General features: G+C 41.0%; 2 long non-coding RNA genes across 2 annotated transcripts in view; one reads left to right on the forward strand and one right to left on the reverse strand.

Moving 5' to 3' along the window:
- Positions 1-5,912, forward strand: part of LOC311437607 — a 33,939-nt gene extending 28,027 nt beyond the window's left edge. The window contains exons 3-5 of the long non-coding RNA XR_014693583.1: positions 3,210-3,297; positions 4,607-4,795; positions 5,011-5,912. This is a non-coding gene — a long non-coding RNA (uncharacterized lncRNA). The remainder of the gene's footprint in view (positions 1-3,209; positions 3,298-4,606; positions 4,796-5,010) is intronic.
- On the reverse strand, positions 3,669-11,238 carry LOC311437608. The gene is made up of 3 exons (XR_014693584.1): positions 11,045-11,238; positions 4,210-4,346; positions 3,669-3,792 (listed from the first exon to the last, which is right to left on the reverse strand). It is a non-coding gene; the product is annotated as an uncharacterized lncRNA (long non-coding RNA).
- Positions 11,239-27,912: the final 16,674 nt, after the last annotated feature.

Consider the following 27,912-nt stretch of genomic DNA (forward strand, 5'->3'; position numbering starts at 1 on the left):
ACTAACAATGGTTTTGTTCTCACAATTGTAAATGATTCTTCTGCTATTGAAAGGTGTTGGCCTTTCAGTCTAGGAGACTGAAATGCTCTTTCTTCACCAAAAAAAGCCTTCATGGGCTGTGCATACTTTCTCACACTCCCTCACCCGTGTTCCTCACTATTAGCTTATAGATGCTAGACAGTAGTCCATTCTCCATAGCCCTTTTATTGCTTGGCCTCTGCTTCAACTGCCAAGAAGGGTGCCATTTAGACTCAATTGTTATGGTAGCTTTTATGATCTAGACATGGTGTCTAGGATTGGAGACTTCCTAGCAATTCTGCATATGCTGCTGCGCTGCCATCAGAAGAGAACGGCTCCCGGCTGCCAACAATGTGGGCAGAATTCAAAGCAGTGACCTACAGATGAAAGGCGCCCCATCCCAAAACAGGCCAGCTGAGCCATCCAGTCCCCAAATGCCAGCTCTTCACTGAATGAAACTGTATTGTGATGTGGCGCTCAGAAGGGGAAAAGAAAAAGGCCATTTTAAAATATCTACGGACAATGGCTGTCTAGAACTGGGGCTGCAGACATCCAGACCTTGCTTACATAATATTTCTATCATGCACCATCCTTCCATCCAACTCCTCACCCCATGCCAAGGTGCTGGAGGGAGGTCCTGTTCTTATTTATGCAGCATGAATACAAAATCAGATGTTGGCAGAAACTTTCCATGGAAAGGTATGGGGCCTTTGGCATGCTGAGGGAAATAGCAGAGCAAGAACAACTCATAAGTAAGGGGGAAGAAGGACTAAAGTGTAACTATGTCCAAGCATTTCCTCAAAAAGGTTGACTGCAGCCCTTTAAACCCAAGATTCACAGAGCTAAAAGAATGTCTCAGCAGAGCAAAGCATCCTTTTTCCCTATTTCTTGCATTGCTCACTTTCACAAGCAAAATCCTTTTTTTAACACAGTTGTGCTCAGCTTCTGCCACACATATGGCCCCTGTCCTCTCTCCATGCCAAATGGAGGCCAACCGAGAAAGGTGATTTTGTCACCTGGAGTTAATTTAAGCCAGTCTCTGCTGTGCTGTGCCACTGTGCTGGGGTGGGACCTTTTCAGATGTCGGGATGATAGGAGAAAGAACAATGAAGCAGCAGAGTATGTGTGGCGGGTGGCCGAGTCATCCTATCACCATGTATTTGTGTAGTTTCTTTTAGTGCCATCCAATCTTTCCTTCTGTCCCTAAATGGCCTGTGTTGAAAATGTCCCTGCTTACAGTTGCTCAACTGGAATGAGGACAAATTGTTTGCAGTGGCCCCCTTCCAAATGCTTGTGCTGTAACTTTTGTCTTGACTAGTCTCTGGAGATATCTCTAGAGTGAGTTTCCTATGACTCGTTTGCACTACCCCAAAGTCATGTCGGGTTTTCTTCCTCTACTCTTTCAACTTTGTAGCAGGAATCTTGTTTAAAACACATCACAGAGAAAGTCAGAGTAGGCAGCGCCTTAATGCTGTTATGTCACAAGTTCTCCAGTGAATTACCAGTGAGGGGGATGGGTCTCGAGGGTGCATGAGGTTACAAAGTGGTGCTAGCAGGCGAAGAGATGCACAAGCAGAAAAAGCCACACCGAGCAGCTTTGAGTTATTAAGTACCAGTGTTATTAAGAATGCCTCATTCTCTCTGCTAATACAGCATCCCCTTTTGTAGGTACTCCTAGCCCCTTGACCCTTCCGGCTGCCTAGATTCAGCACTGAAGGGGTGGTGAAGGCACTCTTCCCCTCCACATTCACTTGTGAATTAGTCCAGGATGAGAAGTCGGCAAAAAAAAAAAAAAAAAATGCATTAACAGAGGCTGAAGAACTAAGCCAAGAAAGGAAGGGTTTATAGTTCCAAAAACCATTGGATGAAGTTTTGCACGTAGACTCATTAATAGACATTGCAGAAGAAAAGGTTCATTTCCCCCCCCCTCTCAGAAACATGACCTATTAGACATACGTATATATCTCAGTGATATTTGCTGAGGATAACTAAATTCAAAGACCATTGTTTGCCTGTTTTTAATGTATGTTAAATATCAGATATTCATCAATTGTACAATCTTTAGAGAAGAAATACAGAGTTAATGCTATGAAATGGTCTCCTTTGACTCCACAAGAGCGGAAAAACAGGCCTCTTTAAAGCATTCTGCTTTTCTTTCCCTGCGTTGCAGAAGATGATCACAGCATCCCCAGGGTGAGGGAGAGCAAAGTCTGGAGATGGGATGGCTGTGGTTTCTCATGGAGCCCCTGGGCATACATGGGCCATGATGGGAACCAGTACAGGCTCCCATGGGTCCCTCTGCCCCATGGCTGGAGTACAGCCAGCACGCAGACCTGCAGCAAATCTCCAAGGGTGGATTTTCCCAGCTCAGCCTTCTCAGGACTCCCAAGATGCAGGGGCACCCTGCCACACCAACGCCCCCAGAATAACCCGGCACGTTTTGCTTTGTGTAGAAACAAAGAGAAGAAGGGAGAAAAAAAGGATGAAGGGCCTTACTGAAGGCTTCTTACAGTTATGCTCATGGGGTTGTTCAGTGTTTTAGGTTGTACACCACATTGCAATGGCATCTCCCACTCTGTGACTGTTTCCTATTTTCTTGATTCAGCAAACAGAGGTAATCTCCACAGCAAACATATCCCCATATTTCTTAGATAATATTACTGGGTGGAAGTAGACAGAGCATGGACAGACAAGGTTTTCCAGACACTAGGGGCTGCTCAGTGTTCTCAGACTTAGCAAATACAAGGATCTCATCTGACTTTGTCATTATTCTGGGGAAATACAATCTTTGCATCTTGCATTTTATTTTATTCCACTTTATTTATTTTATTTTATTTTAAACTTTTAACTAAAGTAGTATCATACTGTGCCTCTGCCTTCCAGTTAGTTAGACGATTGATTGCTTCCATTGCATTCAGGATCTCACAAAACACTAAGGCTACTTTGTTTTTCATTAGCACTAGAGGGGAAAAATAAACAGGCTGGGCTCATGGTTTATAATTGCATATGTAATTACCACTTTAAGACCACTATTAGCAATACAAATTAGCTCACTGCCCTTTTTATCATCTCTGCAGTGCCTCAGAGAGCACATGTAAGCTGTCTCATCAGGCAGCCAGATTCTAATCTCAGATGTGCAGAAGACAGGCCAATGTACCTCTAAAAATGGTCTGCTCTGTTTGCAAACACAGTGACCAATATTTGGAGCCATCCCTTGGCATTGACCATTCAGCTGGAAGCAGAACATGTCCAGGTCAATCTTTGGGCCAAATCCTGCTGGTAAGAATTGTGTACCAAAGTTACTTTTTTGCAGAGTTACTCCTAGTTTGCTTTAAGTATCTCAACGAGTCAGTCAGAAGATGTCTGCTGACACCAGGAAGGCAGAGCTTGCGCTCAGCATAATCACTTTCTTCCATATAAGTAGTAGGGATGATGAGGAGCATATTGTCAATAAAACGCAGAGGTTATTTACAATTCAACTTCTAAAAGCTGCCATAAAGCAGTGAATAGCAATGAATAAGTCCAAAGCCATTCTACTTGGTTTTGGTTTCTACTTTATTTTCCCAGAGCTCGTATTTTCAAAGGGACAAAGCAGAGACACCCAGAGGAAAGGAAGTCTGATTCTAAGAAGCTGTAAAAAGAAATGCATGGCCACAGATCAGGGAATAATTTTATGTCTCACATGTTTTCTGACCCTACGAAGAGCAGCTTTAAAATGTTGTTCTCTTCCGTGAAGCAGACTCCATAGGTTACACAATAAGAAGGTGGGTAATCCTGAAAAAGTAGATCCAAAACAAAATCTTGGTCACTGAGGCCAGAAGGACCCTTTGCCCACCCCTCTGCCTGTGGCAGGATTGATTTAATTATTCTATAACTGTTCCTGTAGATGGGTGTCTGGCCTTGAATAACTCCAACAACAGTGATTGTCCAATGGTTCTTGGCAGCCTGTCCAACTGCCGAACAGTTCTTCTACAGTTTTGCCTAATATTTAACCTAAAACTTCCCTTCTGCTTCAGCCAATTATTATTTGTTGCATCCTTGTTGACTAATGAGAATAATTGATCTTTGTCCTCTTTATAACATTCCTTTATGTCTCCCGTTATTATGTTCCCCACACTCTTCTTGCCTTTAGGCTAAAGGTGCCAAGTTATCTTAACCTTTCCTCCTAGATCTGAATGCCAAACTTCTTACCATCTTTCATACACTCCTCTAAATTCTTCAGTTTGTCCACGTTTTTTCATACAGAATTGAATGCAGTTACTCCAGTTATGCTTTAACCAGTGCCAAGCAGAGCGCAATAATTACTTCAGTAACCTTACTGACCCCATCTAATAACAAAGGCAAAATGCAGCATGTAATTAAAATCTAAAAAACTAACTATTTTTAAAAGCTAATTGCCTTAACAATCAGAACATTCTACAGCTCAGAGAACACACACTAAAGAATTTAAAGGTTATTGTTCATTCAAAACATCTTTTTCAATTATATTCTGTATATTGTATTCTGGGCTATGTGCAGCTTTACTCCTATTAGGAACGGTCTGTACTGCGTCTCTCACACTCCCTCCCCCTCTCTTTATTTCCTGCAGTTTTAACTCCTAATGGCTCAATGGGGCCCTGTCTACGCTGGGGATGTGTGCTAAGGACTTCCCACTGTTGTGAGCCCTTCTCCAGCTCCACCAGTATGGCACAGCACAGAACTCCCACTCATGCTTTTAATCCTTTAGGCTATTACTACGTCTTCCAGTCTCACTAATGTCAGTGGAGCAGAGCCAAAGGTGAGGCATTTTTAGAAAGTTTCCTTTACACAGACACAGTTTTCATCTCCTTTGTCAAGTCCGTGGTGCCCTACCTTGAACAGTCCCCTTCTCTCTGTTCACTGGCTGGTCTCTTAAAAGCTCCTCTGTCCTGCAGTGAGCTGCACACTCTTTACATTCACTGACACCGTATATGCCCATAACGCTTTGTAACTGCATGTACTCCTGCCTTTCAGTTGTCTTCTCTTCAGGAATGGAAATCCTCGTTACACCCGAGCAGAAACCATGCAACTTCACTATCATTATGCTAACAACAACCATTCTTAGAAATACATGGATTTCTGGAATCCCCAAAAACAAGCAAATTTGGCTCCATCAACAGGAATGGCAAACTCAGATTGCAAACCCACTTGACTAAGCAGAGACATTTAATTAAATTGTCTTTCTGTTATACTGATAAGCAATCAAAGCTATGGCTGTTGTTAGTAGAAGTAAGAGTTTCTATTCTTGTTGCTCCATAGCACCTTAATTAAATTACAGTTGTTCTGTTGGAAAACACATCTGTGAGCACCTCTAAGTAGAAAACAGTGGAAAATATTCCTTGCAAAACAAAAATCAATTAGTAGTGCAATACTGTTAGGTAGATAGGACAAAAAAGGAATTGGATCAAGATTGCAATAGAGAAGATTCAGGCTTGACATAGAGAAAACCTGACAGTGAGGCACTGAAAAATATTGACTGTGAAAGGAGCCTCCAGTACTGAATTATCTTCTAGTACAATTGAAATGCACAGCTGCAGGAATGATACAGCCATAATTGATCCTACCTGGATCCAAACCAATGACTGAAGATCTGTGGAGGACTCTTTCAGCCCTGTTCTTCTATGATTCTACTTTGTTCTAAATTTTTTAAGAATCATGTAAAGTCCTGTTCTCATTTACATGCATTTGAGGCTCTTATATTCTGTAAAGGTTGCATATTTACAAATGAGATCAGAATTTGGCTTCTTATAATAACACACTGTAACGTGCCAGAAATTGTTCCATAACAACGAAAGAGCTGTACCTTGCTGTATAGGTCTTGTTCCTTCACCAATACATACCATACAAGGCAAAATAATCACTGCTTTTTATAGCAAGGTCTCGTTCAAGTGTGTGTGTGTAAGATCTGCTCATATTGCTAAGTAAAGCAACACATCTGCACATCCTCCACCCAGAGCAAAGGGGGCTCTAGAGGACTGAATGAAATCAGACAGAAATACCACCTGAAAACCTATAGTGTACAACCAGCCATTGGTTGGAGTCCAGGCAAATGCAGATTTACAAGAGCCAGTGGTTCATGTGGCTCTTTGGCAGTTAGGTATTTTCTTTATTTATTACAATGCTCTGGATAGTGATTAAATTTCATAACTCAGTATTTGTTTTTTTCCACTTACCTTGAAATAAGATTTGCACACATTTTCATAACTAGATAAAAAAGCTGCCAACTGGCTTTAAAAAAAAAAAAAATCTCAATGCTTTCAGAAGAGTTGTTCATGGCTTCTTACATATGAGTACTTCCCTGGAGCCATTTCAGGAACTGATTCCCTGTCCCACACAAGTACAGCTTTACCCTCTCTGTCCAGGAGCAGGAAGTCAGTTCTGATTAAAATATGCCAGGACACTAAATCTCCTTTGTATTACGCTAGAAAATTCTGCAATAAGACTCAATTTAAAGCCTATTTAGGTCAGATAGAGGCTTGCCATTAACAAAGTGAGTTTTGGGACAGGCCCTTAAAATATGGGTCTTAAGGACAGGAAAGCTGCCATACACACCATAGTTCTTAGGGAAATCACTGAGGTCAGCAGAGGTTTATTGACTTCAGCAGATCACCGAGGTCAGCAGATGCTCGGTGGGACAAGAAATTTGAGCTGATCCAAAGCTATCAGAGAAATGAGTAAGAAGGTGGGAAGACTTGAAAAGAGTGTGTCCTCCCCAGATGTCATTCACCTGCAGGCTGTCAGTGCTGCAGCAGCTTGGAAAGCCAAGCAGACATCCCTACTGAGCCACGCTGCATTTTACAAGTGACTAAAGAGGTCAACACTCCCACATCATGTAGAAATGGTGGCATGATGTGGTTTCTATTTTTAAATTAAATTTAAGATTTCATCCCCTAATTCACACAAAAGCTAACAAAATATGGTGTTTTTTTAGTGATGTACAAATCAGCATTATAAAATAAATTAAGTAAATATTTCCCTTGGCAAGAAAATATGAAATACCTCATTCTCTTAACATGCAAGTTTTATATTTACAAAGCGTAAAGTGTCCCACATTTCCATAATGTGTTAGTAGCATGAAATATTTTTAGCTCCAATGCCTTAAACAAAGCTGGAGTTACTGTCTGCAGTGCCCTTAAGCTATATGTCGTAGTCTTCACAAGACTGAAACAAAAAAAAAACATAAAGCAGAGAGCAGTAACCACATTAAGGTTTAATGCTTATAAACACAGAAGGTTTAACACTTGGCAAACCAAAATTCCCCTATGACCTGAAGACATGCAGATCATGACCTGAGAATTAAGCACTGTTAAGCAGTCAAGCTGTCTCTCTAAGGAAAAGACAAAAATAGCAAAAGACTAGCTGAGCCATGGGGTCAGCATATGTCAGGTGCATCCAGGCCCAATTCAGAGTCGATCTGTAGCCATCCAGGGCCAACCCTGACCTAGCCCAGCCTTTCCAGCCAGGGTTTCCAAGGCAGGAGGATTTTCAGAGGCACTGAACATTCATTGTCCCCGCTGCCCCCAGGGAAGAGGAACTTCTAAGCTATCGTGCTGCCAAAGACACCAGAAGAGAAAATACAACTTTTTTTCCATCTGGAATGGGACAGATTCTGGTATTAGATGAAAGAGGAGAGACAAAGTTAAATCACTTTACCCTGTGTATTCTCAACTGCAAAAATGCCCTCTCACCCTCCCTGCCTCTGTCCAAGGATTCCTCCCTTGCAGGTGCCACAGTTCTGAAGTCTGGAGATAGAGGGGAAAGAGTAGGAGAAAGGGAAATTAAAATATGAAACAAAGTTTTTGAACTAAATATTTAAAGACCTTGCTTTAATCTGCAAGGCAAAGGAGAAGTTGCTTTGCAAAAGACGAAGGTCAGCAGAGAAACAGCTCCAAACATCAGAGATGAAGAGGAGGCATGCAGGGAGAAGAGGGGAGTGTGAAACAGCTGCCTGGGGGAGCTTAAAAGGGATGCTCAGCATGCTCAAAACACTCTAATTTTGCCATAGCGGATCTGCTTGTGCCGAATTCCCACACAGAAAAATCTCAAGGACATGAGATTGACCTGGGTATCATGATTTTACTTTTGCTTTCTTCATTGCAAGCCGCATTTAACTTGTAAATAGATTTTGTTTTCTGAAGTACTTATTTTATTCCTTAGGAAATATTTTTAATAGTTGATCAATATGAAGTTTCTCCATGAAGTTACTATACTATTCCTGCTGGATTAAAATTGGACATTTCTCCATTTATTGGGACATTGCCAAATGCTGTTACAAGGAATGCTCAACTGTAATGAACTTTTATTCAGGGTCCCAAGGTGCTCATTACAGAGAGGTGTACGTATACATATATACATGTTAAATTAGGCAACAAAAGAATCCCATACTGCATAAGACCTGCTTAAAAAGCAGAATTTCCAATCTGGAGGGAATCTTGATATTTCAACTTTCATTTCCGTTCTGAAACAGGCCAAGAAATCAAAATATCAATGAAATAAATTGGTGGAACTCAAAGTTCAGAATAATTTAGGTTTGGAAATGTATATAGACAAAATGCTGATGCTTCCAATTGAAAATATAATGGTCCCAGGTTGAAAAATCCTGGAATATGATACTTGTCTCACATGGATAAAAATCAAGAATAATTCTGCTAGAAGTCCATGAAGTTACACTGCTGTAAGCCTTCACACGGGTAATAAAAATACCCAGAATTACAAGCATTTTATAAAGCCAAGAGCTTTGGAAAGTGCTACACTTTCAAGCTTCAGGGCATAAAGCAACCTAAGAATTAGGAGAAAAGTTTCATGTCTCATCCCTGCTGCTGCAATGCTGGAGGCCAGGCAGTTGCACAGCCTCACCGGGGCGACGGGGAGCATGGCTGACAGCCACTCAGGCTAAATGCAGGAGCAGCTATGGCCTCTTTTATTTAGCAAAAGCTAGAATCGTGTCCCATATCGCATGTGGGATAGTGGATACAGCTCAGGAATGGCAGGGCCCAAGCTGTCTGCTGGGCTCTCAAGCAGTTGTCAGACCCAGCAGAAGGCAGCAGGCTGCTCTGCAGCTCTCTACGAGTGCAGGAGACGCAGTGGGAAATACTGGCTGTCAGAGGCAGCCAGGCAAGCTCTGGCAATGCAGTCCCGAGGAAAGCGGAGACAAACTGTCTGCGCAGCACGCCGAATGCAGAGGGCTTGGACCTGTGAGCAGAGAAACTCTCTCTGGATGTTTGACTCCTCTCCAGAGTCCAGAAAATGAGAATTTAGATATAATCGTTGTGAGCGACATGAAGTGCCGTCGAAGAAACATGCCATTCCACTATCATCTGCTCCTTGAGCTGAAGACAACTCAAAAAACTCCTCCTGTTTGTTTTGTTTTGAGGTTTTCTTTTTCTGTTTGTTTTTTAAACAAGATTCTTTCAAAAGGCCATAGCCTTCAGGCCACAAGCTAATCTTTAACTGCCCACTTAATTTTTCTGGGCCATCTGGCACTGACCATTGCTGGAAGCTGTTGCTTTGTTGAAAGAAACATGGACATTCCCCTGCGGAGTTGTTTCCCCAGAGGACTCGGGGGTGGCTGGAGCTCTGGGCAAGGCAGGCTCTCTACATCCAGCTCTCTACATCACCAGAGAGCCAAGGCTACCAAAATCACCAGCTGGTTTCTGCCAAAAACGCAGAAATTGAAACAAGGTACTACTGCTATCACTTCTAAAGAGGGGAGCAGGTATGCACGGACTTTCTGCCCGGTTTCCACTGTCTGTTCTGAAGATCATCCCCATGTCTGGAGCAGCAGAATTACGGCAGTGGGAAGCTGTGGTCTAGTCACCACTGGGCCTCAAATCTGGCATGCGATAAACACTTGGAGCCCTGCAATGCTCAGAGCTGTGCTTTTGCATCCAAGGTCTATGTTAATTTGTCCCAAATCTAGTCAGTCTAACTTCTGAACATGACTGCAGCTGGTGTTCCTAGAAGCTGGTTAGGGAGAGAGACTAAAGCCTCAGAGTGCCTCATCTGCAGGCACTGATTAAGGGCCCAACTCTGGGACTAACCCATGGATCTTATTTTTTAAAAAATTGATCTGATTGTTTAAGTAGTGCTCCAAATATTAGATCATGAAGTACGAGAATAACTTGGGGAAATTAATGCCCTTACTTTATTTGAGATTTTTTAAAGGGATTAAAAAAATGAAAAGCCAAGAGTAAAAGAATAAAAATTGCGTTTTCTGGAGAAACTAACATACATGTCCAAGAAAGAATGCAGAATTCAGTGAAGCAAGAATTTTCCAGATAACTTGAGAACTGAGCTGAGAAAAGCAACCAAACTTCCTGAAGAAAGTGGCTTTGAAGTGATTTTCCCCTAACTAAATTATGCCACCATCTGAGTGGGAGAATTCAAAAGAAGGGTCAGTCAAAAATATTCCCGTGGAATGGCCTGCATCATTCATTCCTGCCTTATTTCTTGCTCCCATTTCAGTAGCCACCCTCCTAAGCTGTCCCCATCCTACTGTCTCCTCTAGCACAAAGAGCAATTTCTGTAAGGTCGAGCACACTGAAATTTCAACAAAGATCAAACTATGTCTTTGAAATCTCCCACAAAATATGGCCAGCTTTTTCCACACAATTCTACCAAAACTTTCCAAATCTCAGGCTAGTGCCTCAGCTTTAATATTACTTCTGCCTAGAATAGGAAATAACATCAATTTCAGGAATTATTGAGAAAGCTGGAAAATCTGGAATGAATGAAATAACTTGCAATCAGGACAAAAAGAAAAAAGTCTGACTTCAGAAACCATCTGGATGGAGCTAAAATTTAAGGCAACAATATTTATTGAAGAAAAGGAAAGTCTGAACTAATCTCTCACCCAAAACCTAACCACAGCCTCTGGACTCAACAGGGTCAGAATATTTTCCAATAGTATCAACACCACAACTGGAACTGGGAAGAACCATGACTGTCAAAGAAGACACTAATTCTCATTCCGTTTCCAATATAACTTTCACATCAAAGTGATACTTACACTTCATTAAAATCTTTTGATCTTTGTGATGCTTAACTGAATGGAATCATCACATCTTCAGAGCTGTGCACAATGAGAACCTAAATTCTGAATGTTCATTGCTGGAGAGATTTCTTGCTATTTTTATTCTATTTTGTGATATAAGAAGAAAGTTGAATTTACCTGTTGAAACCAAAAGAAATGTTGTTTAAAGGTATGGCAAGATATACATATAAAATATGATCTTAATGGAACACATACAACAGTCTTCACAGTAACCTGATGAGTTCCAGAAGTGGACTTGATACAATACAGAAAAAGCAACCATCCTGGTAAATGCATTATGCCAAAATTGCAGAACTGTTTCAGAGGTAGGTTTCAAGAAATAAAAAATCTGACAAAAAAAAAAAAAAAAAAAAAAAAAAAAACATAGGGAGGGAAAATACAATGTATGCACTGAGCAAACGGAGGTAGCATTAGAGAATGAAATGATTTAGTAAAAAGCACAATAAGTCTTGCAGGTTTGCATGCTGAAGTTTCTATGCCTGCGCTCCTGAGCTGTGATGTGCAAACTACCACGAGGCAGCAAATCTTTGGTGGCTGCCCGCTGTCAGCTGGCTGGCTATTGCCTTTCTCATCCCAGTCTGTTACATTACACTGAAGATGTATTTAATGGAAGTCAGATTAAAAAAAACAACTGCTATCATTGCTACAGAGATATTTACAGAACTGCACGTGGAAAATAAATCAGATAAATGGCAAAGAGTAAAAATTTGTTTCAGCTCTCCACCTATAGTGAGATACAGAGATGTCCATGTTAAAAAATAAATAAAAAATAAAAAAGAAAGGATCTCTCTTTTGTCTGTTCAAAAATTTTCATTTGCAAAATTTGCACCAGCAAGCTTGAGCAGTCAACTGGAGACCAAACCACAGCTGATATATCAGTCAACGCAGCATTTAAAAAGAGTTCACAAAGGAAAAAGTAATTTTGACTCCTGGCTTAAAGAAATTCCTGGCAAAGGCAGAAACTATGCTCGACCCCCAAATAACCAAGCACCCATCCACTGCATATGGAAATTATTCTGCCACCATTTTACTGCTCCAGCAGAGGTGGTGCATGGCCCTTTCGAAGCTTTGGCTGTTTTCAAAGGCTATTATTCTAAACGTTTTAATACTGGGAACTGCATGAAGCTGGCAATTACGGAATTAGAGTGCAGTGAGGGGAATGTCACTTTGAAATCATTTAGCTCAGTTCATTTCCTTTTCAAGCGCAATAGAAAGCAGATGGAGCAGGGAGGGCCAACATGCCACAGAAGAACTCCCCAGGCCTTGGCCAGCACTCTCCTCCCCAAGACTAACAGAGGGGTCACCAAATCCTCATAGAGATATTATCCTTTAGGAGACGCACATGCTAGTATTCAGCCAGGATCCTGGTCTTTGGAGCAAGTCGCCTTACTCCTAGGTTTGTCTTACATATTGAACATGAGATCTAAATTGCCAACAAGGTCAACAGGGACAAAAAGCTCATGCCGTAAGGTCAGTGCAGGGAAGCCAAAGAGAGGCCAGAGCAGCACAGAAGATTAAGTGCTTTGGGAAAGAGAGCCTTAAGAGAGAAAGAGGCCTCCAAACAGTTGTCCACTATGAAGGAAAGGCTGTTACCAAAAGAAAGCTTTGCCATATGCAGCAAGAGCTGGACAAGAAATTGTAAGCTTGATTTGCTGCAAGGATACATTGAGGTAAAAAATGAGTAGGAAAAAAAAAAAAAAAAAAAAAAAACGGAAATTGAGTGCAAGGGGAGTGAAGCATTGCAGTCTCTGTTTGTAGTTGATGCTGCATCACTGGAGGTGTCTAGGAAGAGTTACAGGAATTTCTCCCAGGGACAATCTAGCTAAGTGCGATCTTGCCTCAGAGTGAGGGGATGACTTCCAGGGATCCTCTCCAGCACAACATCTCTTGGATAATTTAAAAGAGCTTGTTACAGATTGTACTTCATGTTTCTTATACAGAGAAAGAGGGATTCCCCAAAGGAAAGTAATATATTCTATGAGAAACAGATCCAAGTGCTGGAGTTGCAGTAGGGTCTAACAGAGACACTGGGACTTATGAGGTCCAAATCCATTCCCCACTGATGTATCAGGAGAGATATTCTGCTCTCAGTGTCTCCCTCTGAAACGTTACAGTGTTCTGGACATAAAATGCAAAGACTCCATGTCCCACTGCCCAGGACTGCTTGCACCAAACAGCAATTGGAGTGAGCTCCAGCCCTATGGAGATGGGTCTCTGCACAGCTCTGGTTCAAGCCACACGTTGCGCGCAACCTTTGTTTGCCCCACAGCACAAGCAAGCATATTAAAAGCAGGCTGTGTTTAAAGCTTTCCAGCTGCTGTTGTCCAAAAGGCAGACAGCAGTATTCTGATCACCATTGCTTCCACTGCTTTCACCACTGCTGAACCTGTTCCTTGTACTCATCCTTTGATACTATTTCACACATGTCAACAAATCTGCCTTATTCTTCAAAAAAAATGGCCAGTTACTCAAGGAATTGTGTCAAATGAGCAGATGTGTTTCTCAAGGACCTCCAAAGCACAGACAAGACTGATATCAAAGAATAGCTGCCTAAAGTTGATGACACTGACATGAGATGCAGTGTCATCTGTTTTCCATGCCCGTCTCTTCATGCTGCTGAGGAGATGTTGGATCCAGAGACCATGTGCCCCCATGAGACTAGTTTGTGCTGTGCCCCTAAAATTACCCTCAATAAAGACAACACTTCCAGATGCATCAGGCCAGCTTCAAGACTCCCTGCATTACACATCAGCATTTCCCTTTCAAGAAATCTATAATGACAGAGGAGACTGTTGTTACCACCTTGAAGAATTTCACCACCCCCAGTTCTCACTAGTTGCCAGCAACCAGTTCAAGGTTAGGTATTAATGCCATAAGCAGGACTGTGATAGAGGTCTGTGAGATTGGCCAGCTTGTCTCCTCATTAAATATCTGCACTGAAAATATCAGTAGGCTCATGCAGATACGCATCCCATGTGCATTCTCTAGCTATTCAGACAAACTAATGAAACTCCACCATATCCTCCACAAATACCACAGTCAAAGAGATTGTCACTCTTCACTTTTCTAAGCCCTAAGCAAAAGACTCAGAGAGAAGCAACAAGTATATTCCAGGTTTCAAAAAGGCAGATAACTGCAAAAGGGCAGTTATCTGAAGCTCTGCTGTGTGCCATGACAGCTGGGGTTCTTTTCCTACCTCAGATATTGGCAACCAAATGCTTTTTGGCACCTGGGCAGACTCTGCTTACTGCCTCCTGCAGTGAGTCAGGCTCCACCTCAAGACAAGCATGGGTCCAACTGCCTGCTTGCTCTCAGCCATGCATGTGTTCAGCTGGCTGACCATGGGATGACAAACCTGGCAGACAGACTGAACAGATCATCGTTACCTGCTGCCTCTTGCATAACACGTGTCAGGCAGCATCAATGAGCCAGGTCACCAAAAAATCCATGCTGGCAGTTGCCTGTCTTCTCCTCTCTCCCCACATACCCCACACATGCAGTTTCCCTTTCCAGCACCACCTTCAGTCACACAGAATATACACAAATTTCTTTCCATCTCTGTTGCAGCCATCGGGAGTTTCACTCCCTCTCCAGATCAGGGAGGTAACACCTGATATCAGTATATCCACATACAGATACTGGTATATTCATAAATCACCAAATCTCCAAGGGCCACGCCATGGCTATTACTCCCCCCGCTTTCTTCTTCCCACACACCTGTCTGCTTCTTTGAATTGTATCCCTACATTATCCCCCTCTTGTTAACCATTGCTCTACAGAGACCTGCCCACCCACCACCCTGCAGAGAGGTCTGTCTGACTTACAACAAGCCATGCACATCCCAACAGCGCAGTGCTATTGCACACCAATCATTAAAAAAAAAAAAAAAAAAAAAAAAAAAAAAAAAAAGACTCGCTGACCAACTTTTCCACAGCTGTGTCCTGATGAGATCTGCAGGGTCAGCCTGCATGGCTGGTGCCTCAGCGCCTCAGCTGCTGCAACCAGTTGTCTCCTGGCATCCACCAGCCTCTTCAGTGGCCTCAGGTGTCTCTCCTGCACCATCCACACACCTGACAGATCCTGACTTTTGGATCTGGGCTTTTCTGTTTCAGGCTCGTCATGGGGTCAGGCCTGAGCGTGGCCTGTGAGGGAAGGAGCAGCCTCATTGCTCAAGGAACCTGGCAGTGCCAGCCTGCAGGCTCACCTTACCCAAATAACCTCCACCTCTTCCCATCAGAATAGCTGATTCCTACCTCCCCTCTTGCTCCAAGGGCTGGATCTCAGGGAAGGGAGGGAGATACTCTCTCAAACACCACTTGGAGAGCTGGCGGCCTCTGAGGTTAGTCCAGGGAGGACCATGTTGGGTGCAAGGTGTCAAATTTGGCATTTCACTTCTCCCTGGGGAGGTCCCAGGAGCTCCTGGATTTTGTTTTTAAGGGAACTTGTTGATTCAAATGGGATTCTAGAATCTCTTTCGCAATATGATAAAAGAAAGCAAAAAGTAAGCAGACAGTGTAGATTCACCCTGCTTACACTTGGCTCATCTATGAAACTAAGGTAGTGACTGATCTTCATGAAGAGGAGGAGTGTTTGAGAGGGTTAAAAAGAGGCAGGAATATGCTTGAACTCCAAAAGAAATATTAAAAATCTTTTTTCAAATATATGAATACGTATTAAGCAGAATAGACAATAATTGCATGGCTATTACACTGAGTTATTTAAACATGAACAAAGTGCTTAGAAAATTAATATATATAACAATACTGCACTGGCATCTCAAATGATAAAGGGGCCTAATAGATTTTTCCTATCCATAATTCTGCTGAACCCAAGGAAGGCTGATTAAAAGGTTGTAAATGTGCAGGAGGTGGCTTCTAAGAGAATTAAAAAAACATTTCTGTGCTCTGAAAATCAGCCTTGAGGATGTGACAACACACGACAAATTCCTTTAGCTTCTCCTCTTCTCAGCAGTTTGGAGGAGGTGAGGCTGCCCCAGCAGCAGCAGCTTCTTGTGTACCCACCTAGACAAAGGGATATATATTTGTCCTATCTTGCTTCATTTCCATATGCATTATCCTCCTGTGGCTTTCTTGGCAGCTCTCCCTCATTTGGTCCTGCATCCAACCACATCTGTGCACACACAGTGAGTTCCCAGGCTGATGCACTCACAGAGAACAGGCAACTCTGTCAGGATGCGCTAGGAGTTTCGTCCCTGCCCCAGGCAGCTCATGGGCTTGATCTCAGCAGGCTACAGCAGTGTTTGAGGCAGGCATGAACGGAGAACAGAGGAAGATGGGCAAGTGAAAAGTAAGAAGTGAAAAGGCTCAGACAGCAGAGGCAGAGCGAGCTACGTCTCCTGAAAATTCCTTGGAAAATTAGAAAAAGACAAAAAAAAAGTTTCTCCATGTGAAAGGGACATGTATGGCTTACAGGGTCATGTGTGTAAAGCCCATGCATGTGTGTGTGCAGCTGGTGGTGTGGTAGATGCGCATGCACACTTGTGTGAGTAGTTATAACCTTCTGGTTCCATTTTAATGCCATATAAAAAGTAAAGCAGGTGATAAAATATACAAATGTGTGTGTGGAAACTAGCATAACAGAATGAACTTGAATAGAATCAATTCAATTATTTGCATTTAAAGAATGCATTAGATTAGATAGAGATAGGTGCAAGTTAGTAAATACAGCAGACAGAAGCACCCAAGAGTATTCAGTGAAATCAACACTCATGTAAAATGGCAACATCCTGGACTAAACACCTCGTTAAGAGTGTTTGAATCCCTAGCAGCTGTGGCAAAATGCATTTATTTGCAAATGTTACTGGTGGATAAGCAGTATTATCTTGCTATCATTGCTATTTATGGCAGCAACCATAAGATCCTAGTTGCTTTCCAAACATATTGTTCTCCAAAGAGCTTGATACAACTCTTATGTGGTTGTGTGTGTACAATTATTTTCTTCTGTAGTACTAGTTACTGTAGGCTTCAAAGTTCAGAAGGAGCCAAGGTGGGTGAAAACAGAGTTAAAGAACCCAAGGTTTATAACTGCATAAAGGATATAAAAGCAACCCAATCCCCTTACTGTAAGCACCATTTATCCACCAGACAATAAGATTTTTAATGTTGAAAATCATGTTTGACTTTGAATTCGTACTTGAATTTGTAAAAAAAACACTGAAGTATTCTGTGTTTGCACTAACAATTTTATTTTTTTTATTACTGTTACAGTTTTTGTGGGCAGTAAAATCATCAAATACTTCTGGGAATAAAAAGTAATAAGAGAAAGCTTAGAGATTTAGAGAATAATATTTCAGGAATTTTGCCTCAGATAACCAGGTCTTTTATTTTTGTTGGTGCACCTAGAGTATGTACAAGGAAAAACACTGGTGTTCTGTCCAATAAAAAGAAGTATCTTTCTCATTAGGACTGTATTTATCACAATTTGAAACGTTCTACAAATCAATGCCCTTATTTGTCATTTTAATTCTACATAATAATAGCTGTCAAAACTGCTCACTTTGCTTGCTAGTGACAAATTTACTGAAGTTTTGTAGCATGAGCCAAATTGCATAGCACCAGATCCTCCAGCTTTTATTTCCCTCTGCTCTAGGCAGTATTCCTACTGGTTTCTCTGTGAGTTTTGCCCGAATAAGGGCTGAAAGTTTCAATTTTGAACATCAGTCTGTTTTAGAAATAATAGTCACAGAAATCCCATTTACAAAGCATGTTGGGTGACGGGAATGGTGCTGCTTGCAAATTTTATCTCTGAAATGCCAAGTTTATTTCATACAGATTATTGCAAAATACAAACTAACTACATCCTTGACGAAATTCCCTTGAGGTCCATGAGGTCACCCCCAAGATTAAACACTGCCTGACCTTTTGCGTACAGAGCTCAGAAGCACTGTATTATGACGCCTACTTTGCTTTCAGAGATGTTAGTCTGTTCCACTAAAAACAAAGATTTTAGATCTCGTCCCTCATGGGAATAGCTTTGATGAAGGAAGCAACTCTCTGTTATTACCTTGTCTGGAGACTCTACAGCACCGTGCTGTATTCTTCTGGCAAAAGAGACAAAACAGGTAAAGCTATCAGTTGAGGGAAGTGTTGAGTAATGGCTACATTTTCTGTCATTTAAAATGATATTCTGATGCATTAAGTAAGGGAAACATGTTGGGAGTTTTGTGTTGGGAATACACGAAGTGGCAGGTCATGTGAAAGGCATTTGGGACAATGGTTTGAGCAAAACTCTTGAGTCCTCTGCTCTTTTTAGTCTTCTCCACACTACTTACTTGTCCTGAGATTTGGAGAAGGCTTTTATGGTAAAGTCTATAAACTGGAGTCCCTCATCTAACTACTCCACCACTGCTTTTCTGCATCTGTGAAGAAGAGATTGTAGCAGTTTATCATGTCGAAACACTTTTATAGCCTCAGATAAAAGCTGCTAAGTATTAGCAGCTGTAGTGGACAGTCAATGCAGCTATATCCCTTTTTGAAGAAGTACCATAGATTGTTTGATGAGGATGTGTTATACATGTGTAAATAAACATGACTGTGTAGATGCTGGGGCTTGGTAAGACCAAAGAATATGAAAAACAAGATGAAATCTATTGAGTGTAGCTCCTCTTACTGAAGCCCTTATGGCAGCTGAGTGGAGGGACTCCTCCCTGAGTTTTTACTCAGAGAATTATTTCTAACTTGGCATCCTGAAGTCAGACCTGGCTTCCAGCTTAAAAAAAAAAAAAAAAAAAAAAAAAAAGGCAGAAAATTAGGCAAATGCACACTAACCTCCTTCAAGCATTCAGGGCATATTCAGGGTATTGTGCATGTGATAAAGAGTTGGATAAAACAGTGGCAAAAGTCTGCTATCTTCCAAGGCCCAGGAAAATAAACCACAAAGGCAATTCAACAAAGTCCCCTTTGTTCCTGAATAGAACCAACAAAATGAAAGGAATCTGGTGGAAGAGAGAAGGCAAGAAAAGGTCTGCTGCAGGCAGCGAGTACAGACAGAATCATCTTTGCCGGCTCCTCTGACAGAGCAAGTGCATGATTATCACATGAGCCTCTCAAAGACGGGAATTAAAGGGGCTGTCACATCACTTAAGCTGCACTGAGGTCATAGGAGTTCGGACTAACCGAGGTCAGCCACACGCAGCCTGGAAAGTAAGGGTCTCTTTTTTTCTAAGCAACAATTGTTCAGTTTGATAAAAATAGATGCCTGAAGCCTGTGAAGGCTTATAAAGCTGTCCCTTCAGGCTGGATTCCCACAAAGTGCAGTATATCATCAGAAGAGCTCTGAAAAAAACAGAACCACAATGAGCGCAATCAGATGGTCAGTAGAAACAAGCACACAGGGCAAAACACAGAGGAGAAGTCACCATCTCTCTGTTACCCCCTAAAGGACCAAGGGAATACATAATAAGTCTAAAATATAGGTGCATAAGTATAATAAAATCCAAATGTAAACACGGGTCAACAACATGACTGTGGGGCAGCCTGATATTTGCAGATCTCTGCATCTCTTCTGTACATGTATTCATGGATCATGTTCCAGATATAGATCTCTTCTCACAGGTTGCCAATGATGCCAGGGCTACCGAAGAATGTCCTTGTGCTAAAAATAATACCTATTCTCTCTCATGCCCTCTGTCCTCTTTTGGATTCCACTTCACGTGATTCAGCTCCAAGAGGAGCACTGACCTCTTCTCACCAGGAATATCAAACATCTCCACAGCTTTGATGAGCCTTTTGCTGAAAGTGGAAAAAGGAGAAATGTACACATCAGTTATGTAGCCATGTGCTGGATGTGCCTGCATACATCCTGAGACTCTTCTGTTTGAAAGCAAAACTGATATTCCTCTCCTTCAGTGTGCAGGCACAGAAAAGCAGCTTTTTTTTTTTTTTCATAGACTGTGGATCAGGTCAACAGAAAAAATTGTTCTGCATATAACCAAGCTCAGGATGCCACTATGCTTTTGCATTCCACAGCACAGATTAAGTAGTTGTCTCCGCCCAGAAAACTCATACCTTTGTATTCCCCGTTTCTGAATCAGGATTTTCCACCTTGAGTTTGTTTGTGGCAACAATACCAAGGTTGTAAAATACCTTCTACAAATAAAGTCTTGTCCCCGCCTTCATTCCTCAGATTGTAATACTGCATCTTCCTGGTAAACAAACTAAATCTGTTATGATATAAACAGAATAAACATAATAGTATTTTCAAGCATCACCCTGTCACACTTTTTTGTGGACAGGGGACTCAATAAAAAAAATTCTGAGATCAGACCAAAGATGGAAGACTTCAGGACCCCCACAGGACTTTTACAGATAGTTTCAGTTTAAGCTGATAGTAGAGAATGCATCTGAGAAAACAAGTTCTTAGGTAAGCTCAATTCTCTTTTACAACCGGGTAATGACTATATGTTTACCTGTCCTTGAGGGCTGAGCCTCTACTGCTGCTTATCAAATGCAGAGGGACTCCCATTGTCCTTAGTGAGCTCTGGGTCAGAAGTCAAACTGAAAACTCAAAATGCTCCTCCTGTGCTTCATCATTTGACAGGCTTTAGAACAGAACTGATGTTCAATCTCCAGTGTTCTGTAACACACAGCAATGTAATGGTCCTGTGCAACCTGCTCTAGGTGGTCCTGCTTGAACATGGGTGTTGGGCCAGATGATCTCCAGAAGTTACTTCCAACTTCAAACATTCTGTGATTGTGTGAATAGCAGATAAATGACATTTTTATTAATTTATTTTATTTTATATGAATTTTATTTCACTTTTCTTGCTGTATTGCAAAGCTTGAGAGTGTGCTTGTGCTGTGTCCCTTTTCAGGTACAGAAGGAGATGCCAATGGCTGTTAGTGTGTATGTGCACAGCTTTAGGCCTGGTGAAAGAAAACTCTCCCCACTGATGCTACCCTGCAAGTTCTAGAGAAGAAACACAGAGTGAACTGCCAAAGCCAGCACTCTTGATGGTAGTGAAGGGAATGGGTAAATCCTCAGAAAGTGGAATTTGGGCTTTCTGGTGCAGCAGGCATACTGCATGCTTTGTGGTGGGGAGGAAGATGAGGAGCAGGCACTCCAGTCATGTACAGCCTATGGGAGGTGAGGGGCTTGTGCTCAAGGACCTGGAAATGTTCATTACTGACCTCCTGGTCATTGAAAAAGCTGCAATCCACCAAGCAGCAGGATTCTCTGTCAAGCATTCTTTACTGAAAATATTCTGGTTTTCTCCATAAGAAAATTTATTCTTGTATCTCCAGAGTGATGGGGAGTAATGGGGAGTCCAGTTTCTGTGTGTTGTCACCAGCTCCTCATCTCAGCATGTCTTGCTGGTAACTTACCCACCCATTGCAATAAAGCACCCTTAGTCTTTCACACCATGTTAAAGAAAATAATCAACAGAGTACTTAAACTATGTTTGGCTTGAGTTCAGTTTTCAATTGAGTTCAGTAGTAAAACAAAACCCTAGTAGTTCTACTTCACCACAGCTAGCCTTGCTCAATGTCTAGTGTTAAGATAAATTATGTTTTCCAGTGTATAGGATGAAATAGGAAGAGTTGCTATAACAGTGGGATGAATTTGTCAAATACTACGTACATTAGGCATCAAACTTTTGTTCCCATAGAAGGAAGGATTTTGAAAGGAGATAACCAAGTTGATCCTGGAGATATATCACCTGGGGCCATGATTCAAGATCCATGTAGCCTCACTTAGTGCAAAGAATATCACTTTCTCTAACAGCCCTTAACTGAGAAATTGACAGAATTATTCTTTTTTCTTCTGAATAATATATGACCAATTTCAGTTCTACAACTTCATTTTCAGTCATCTCTGTTCATTGTTCTTTTATTCCCAGTATTCCTTGGCATGGCTTAAGAACTACTGAAGTATTTAATAGCTGTTTAAAAGTAATAGCTATAACTATTTACAGTAGACATACATAGAAGATGACTAAATGGGTCATTACCTTTACAAGAAAAGTGTTTATGGAGAAGGACTTAAGAGAAACAAGATTAAAGATCCAAGTTTTCCATTATTCTCTGTGTTTAAAAGGAGAAAGCAGAATGGGCTTGCAAAGTCAAGTACAGGGTAAGAATATTTTGAGTCTAATAAAAAGATAAGGGTACTGTTAGGGAGAAATTGCAAGTTGCTCGTCCCTTGAGAAAGTCAAGCCAGGGCTGCTTAGGTAGGGATTCTTGGCTTTAACACACCAACTATAAACAATTTTTTGTGATCTCAAATGATGACAAAATGCTAGTTGTGGAAGACTGTATTTTCCAATCAGATGGAGAAAGGAGGGGGAAAGGTATAAGATGGAGTGTTTCTTTTCCCTTGAGATCCATCCAAGATCTTAAGAAATCAATGGAAATCTTTCCATTGAGTTCAATGCACTCTGGATCACATCGGTTTAGAGCTTGCTTTGTTGTCAAGCACTCCTTCCCCACTATGTTGCTCAATTTGCTTTCTGCTGATGTTAGGATCTTTTTTTCCAAATATTAATAAATCTGTATAATCTTTGGCCTCTAGCTGAGCCTTTCTTCTGTGGCACACTGTTTCACTGCATGCGTGACTGCATGGTTGAGAGTTGCTCTGGAAATTACTCATAAAAATGAATTGCCTGATCATACCACAATTGTCAATATGTGTAGGTTGCAGCATCCCCCCTGTGGGCCATTGTAGCAGATCATAAAATCTCATTTCCAGGAAAGTTTCAAAACTTTTATTTTCTAAGGAACATTAATTATCAGAGTCCAGATGACCTGTCCCATTTCTCCATCCACTTCCTCTCTTTTTTTCCTCATCAGATGTGGTAGTTTGGAGGCAACAGATCACATGTCAGGCTCCTGGTTTTATGCCCCTGGTTTCATATCAATGTCAGCCACAGTGTCTAAAAACAGCAAGACTCATGAGCTTAATGCCCAAACCAATATTTGTATGTGACCATTTCCCCATTGTTAAACTTTTGTAACAACAGCTGATTTACAAGTCTGACACTTATGCAGACATATGCTTTGGCATTCTACAGGCTTCCCAAGACTTGTGCCCTCCAGCACTGCTTGTTGACCTCTTCTTCTAACACAGGACTTTGAGGCATCATCACAATGGCCAAACCACTGTGGACCTACATGGTTGTGAAAACACTAGTCATACCCCCATCTGAGTTTCCAGTGATGCATTTTTTTCACTGACAAATTATATTCTGTTGAGTCAGAACTTTTTGCAGGTACTTACCAGTTCTTATGAAGCTCTTACCTAGGAAAGGTTCTCATGCCCAGGATGAGACTTGAAATACATCAAAGAGCACGACAACTGTCACCCTTCCTAAATAATCATCCTGTGATCAAGGCACTTACTGGTGACACGGGAATCCAGATTTCAAGCGTCTGTTCTGCAAGATGTCTGAATGTCAGAATCCTGCATCTCAGGAAAGCTTTCTGGCCACCAAACTACCACTTATTCTGAACAGCTTCCTCAGTCTCTCCTGTTGGACCTGTTTCACTTTGTATAAATAATTAAACATTAATTGGAACAAGGACTTGAACTTAGACTGCCCATTGGACTGTTGCATTGGTCCTTCTCCAGGCCAGTGAGTAGATAACTGTTTGTACAAACTTGGTAAGTTGCAGAGCAACAGAAGGAGTTGAGGGAGTCCCAAAACCTCAAAAAGAAAAGCCCAAAGACTTGTGGCAAATTCATTTAGTAAGCTACAGAACACCTGTTTTACAGTCCTGGACCTGAATGAGGCAGAACGAGAAATATTAGCTGTTCTAGGGAAGGTTTTGTCAAATTTCCAAAGGTCATGCTTCCATCACATTTTAAAAAGAGATATTTAAAAGTCCCACTTTTTTTTTTCTTCAAGTGAAAAGAAGTTCCTGTAGCTAGCCAATCCTCTAACAAATCATCTGCATTAGGATGAAGACATGAAGCATCTTCAGTATCATGATAGCTTGATTCCTGAAAGTTTCTAAAATCTCTCACCCAGACATGAAGAATCTCACCATTCCAGTTCTGAGTGGAGTGATTTTTTCCTCCAACACTCTCCTCAGCTTTGCTGGTATTCTTCAAATGATAATTTAGTCTACTTATATATTATCTTCACATGGCAAATATGACATTTAGTCATATATAGTCATACAGAAATATAAATGAAAGTAATCAGAAAAGTTCAGTGGTTAGTGTAAATTACCATAAAAGATCATATAGAAGGTAATAGATGTGTACTCTGAGGGTGACAGAGCACTGGGACAGGTTGCCCAGAGAGGTTGTGGAGTCTCCTTCTCTGAAGATATTCAAAACCTGTCTGCATTCCATCCTATGCAACGTGTTCTAGGTGATCCTGCTCAGCAGGAGGGTTGGACTAGATGACCTTCAGAGGTCCCTTCTAACCTCAGCCATTCTGTGTGATTCTGCGATTCTAAGTAAAAGAAGAACAAGAGAGGTTGAGTCCTAATCGTTTTACCTGCCTGGTAGATAATGTTCTGTAATTACTTTAATGTTTATGTTTGGTGGTCAAATACATTTATTTTCAAACAGCTTTTTGATAAAGTTTAGGAATTAAAATCCATGTTTTACATAGCAAACTATCTCTAAGTAGTTTTGATATCAACAAGTTGGTATTCCTGAAGACCATGCAAGGTTCTGCTTTTTCTTTAATGTCATATAATACTTCATTTTCATAAGCACTTACATAAATTCAATTAAGAGTTAACCAATTAAAATATACAAATATGCGGGAGGTTTTATAAAGAACTGAAACTTCAAAAGGAGCTGGTTTAGGAGTCATGACCTTATTTTTTGCAATAACTTATGCATCATGAACTTACGTAATTGGCAAAAGATAACATATCACACTCTCGGTTTTATGTCCTTGGTTTGACAACAGTGTCAATTGAAGTATTTGCTAACTGCAGAACTATTGGAGCCTCATAGCTGAAAATGTTTTCATTCCAAAGCTGGTGTTCATACCAAATCATTTCCCCTTTATTGTTCTTTTTTAACATTATTAAATTCAGTGTCAGAAATGGATAGGAGTATTCAGTATTCAGATAATTTTAGACACCAAAAATGTTTCTGAACACTAGTTATCCTAGTGAAATAGAAATATCTGAGAATTAAAAATGTTTTTTTTCTAATTAAAATGTCATCAGAAAGTACAAAAGCACACACATGAAGTGAACTCAGAATCTTTAAATGTTATCCCTTGAGTGGGAGTCAATGGGAGCGACCTGGATTTTAGAGCACTCTCAAAGGGTAAGTTTGAGTCTATTTCTTCCTTTTCCTACAAGTTGCTTTAAGCACCAGCCAAGACAGAAGGCTTGACTGGTCCTCTCTCTTGAAACTGGGTACCTGTACCATCCAGTGAAAACGTCAGTCATAGAAATCAGAATCATGGAATATCTGAGTGGAAGGGACCCACAATGATCCTTTTGAGATACTAGGATCTTCAGAAACTGCAACAGAAAATGCATAAATTAACAAAACATTACAGAAAAGAGAGGGGTCTAAAACAAACCTCAGTGTGTTAAGGTGCTTAACATCCATCTAAATTTGATAACAATCTTTTGTCATTGAAGTGGCTTGCTTTCTTGAGGCTCTTTTTGAGTGATCTGAGGCTTAGGACTGGGGCTTGTTTGTGTTTAGGCTATAAAATATCTATTTGGGGGAGAGCAGTTTTTCTTTGAGTCATTTAATAATGCACAATAATATACAACATAGAGGGAAAGAATGGCTACAATTTTGTTAATTTGCAGTTTTCCAAATGACCATAAATGAATGGCAGGAAAAAATCATATGCCACCAGTTCAGTAGATCATTTGCTATTTTATCTTGTCCGAAGCTGAATTTAAACTGACCAGAAAAGAAGTAGTTATTCATCTTAAAATCTGGCAAACAGTAGATTATTGTTGCTAATGTAGATTATTTGGTGAAATCTACAGGCACCACTTTAATTCAATGCTATTGAAAAGTTTCAGTGTCAGGGAGAGTAAATTGAGACTCGCAGTTGTAAATAAACTTGGAGAAGTTATAAACAGCAGCCAGGGAAGACAAAAAAAAAATAGTCATAGTGAATAGTAAGAGAATGGACAAAAAATTAATTCTGGAAGAACTGAAACTGATATGCAGAAGAAAAAGGGACATGCATTCATCAGGTGGAAGACATTGGAGGCAATGCAGTACTGAAAGAAGTCACAAGTATAGCATGAGGGATAACAGTGTCACACATCAAGAAAATAAAGCTCTTTCAAGCTGTTATACAAAGGTCATCACTCCAAAACAGATATGATGGTGTAGTTTGGAACCAGGGGAAATTTGGCTTGAAAGAATGTCAAAAACTAACCAAATCCTTTCCTGTTTCTCTACATGAGAACTACTGCATCTAACTTACTCCCAAATTTTTCAGTAATAGTCTTCAAAAATGCAAAATTCTACTGGTCATCTTATTATGTTTCAGCGCACACAACAAAGCAGCCTCAGACTCACAGAGTTTCAGACAAAACTAAACCAGAATGTGTTCCAGGAGTGCATCTAATGAATTCTAACCAGTGCAGATATCCAGTTTGTTGGATCAGCCTAGAACTATTCCAAAATAAAGTTCTTACATTACACATAATCATGGATATTAAGCCCTCACTACCAACCTTTTTGCTCTACATCTCCTGTTTTGCATTCACTCCAGACTCTTATTAGGCCACACTACTTGCTAACATAGCTACAGCTGCTGGCAAATGCTTGAAGAACAGCAAAAGCTGTGATGGCCTGGAGGACCTGGTTTATTGGGAAAAAGCAGGCCAGACACACTAAAAGGGCAAAAGGATTTGTATAGCATCATTTTCCTTGGTCCCTGTGACATTAAACAGTTATGATCATGCAGCTGTGCAGCCCTTTCTTTTATATCAGACCAGTGGCACCCCAGGCTGGTCAGCTCAAGGACACAAAAGTGAATTGCAATAGCTAACAATTGCATAGACTTTCAGAATGTAAGATTTTAATTTGGTATCTCAGAACATAACCAAGAATGAGGCATAATTAAGATAAGAAAAGAAAAAAAAAAAATACTTAATTTCAGAAGACAATGTACTGGCATGACATCTTTTAAACAATGGAACAGTCTCACAGACTCTCCCCAGTAATGGATCCTATTTGCTTGGTGCTTTTATAGCTAGACTGGCAAATGCTAGAAAACAGCCTGCAGGATATAATCTTGCCTTGGAAAGGGGTTGGGCTGGATGAACATTTCCATGGAAGCTTCCTCTCAATTCAGAGTAAAGTTCTGGGAGAAGGATCTCTTTCTTGCTTTGTATTTGCCATATGAAGCCCATATATGGAGCTCCTAGGTATAGCAAACTCAACAAATGCCATTAGAAGTCTTCGGATCTGACACAAACCTCCTTAGAGATGACTGGTACATCTCCACTGACCTGGGAACCCTCAGACTAGCCTTTTGATACAAAAATGAATGCATACCTGCAAATGTGTGAGAAGTCAGAGCCACTCTCCCCTCTCAGTTACCCAAGATGGAAGTTAACAACCCAGCACTGACACAAAAAAGATTGTGCAGATCTGTGAAGTGGTTGCATTGCTGAGCTAGTATTTCCTGCTAAAATAGTGGCATGCTGACCCAGTGACGTGGCTTTGGATTCAAGCTGACTTGTCAGGCTCAGAGGAAATTTGTGCTCAGAGGAAGTTTGCATCTTTCTGCACTTGTTCTCATAGGCATGTCTTTAGTTATTCCCTAGGTTAATATGCAAAATAATACAATAATAATAATAACAACAACTCCCTTTTGACTCATCCCATGTGCCTCATCTCTTTAGTGTCTG

This window comes from Aythya ferina, assembly GCF_964211825.1.
Source record: "Aythya ferina genome assembly, chromosome: 5".
NCBI lineage: Eukaryota > Metazoa > Chordata > Aves > Anseriformes > Anatidae > Aythya > Aythya ferina.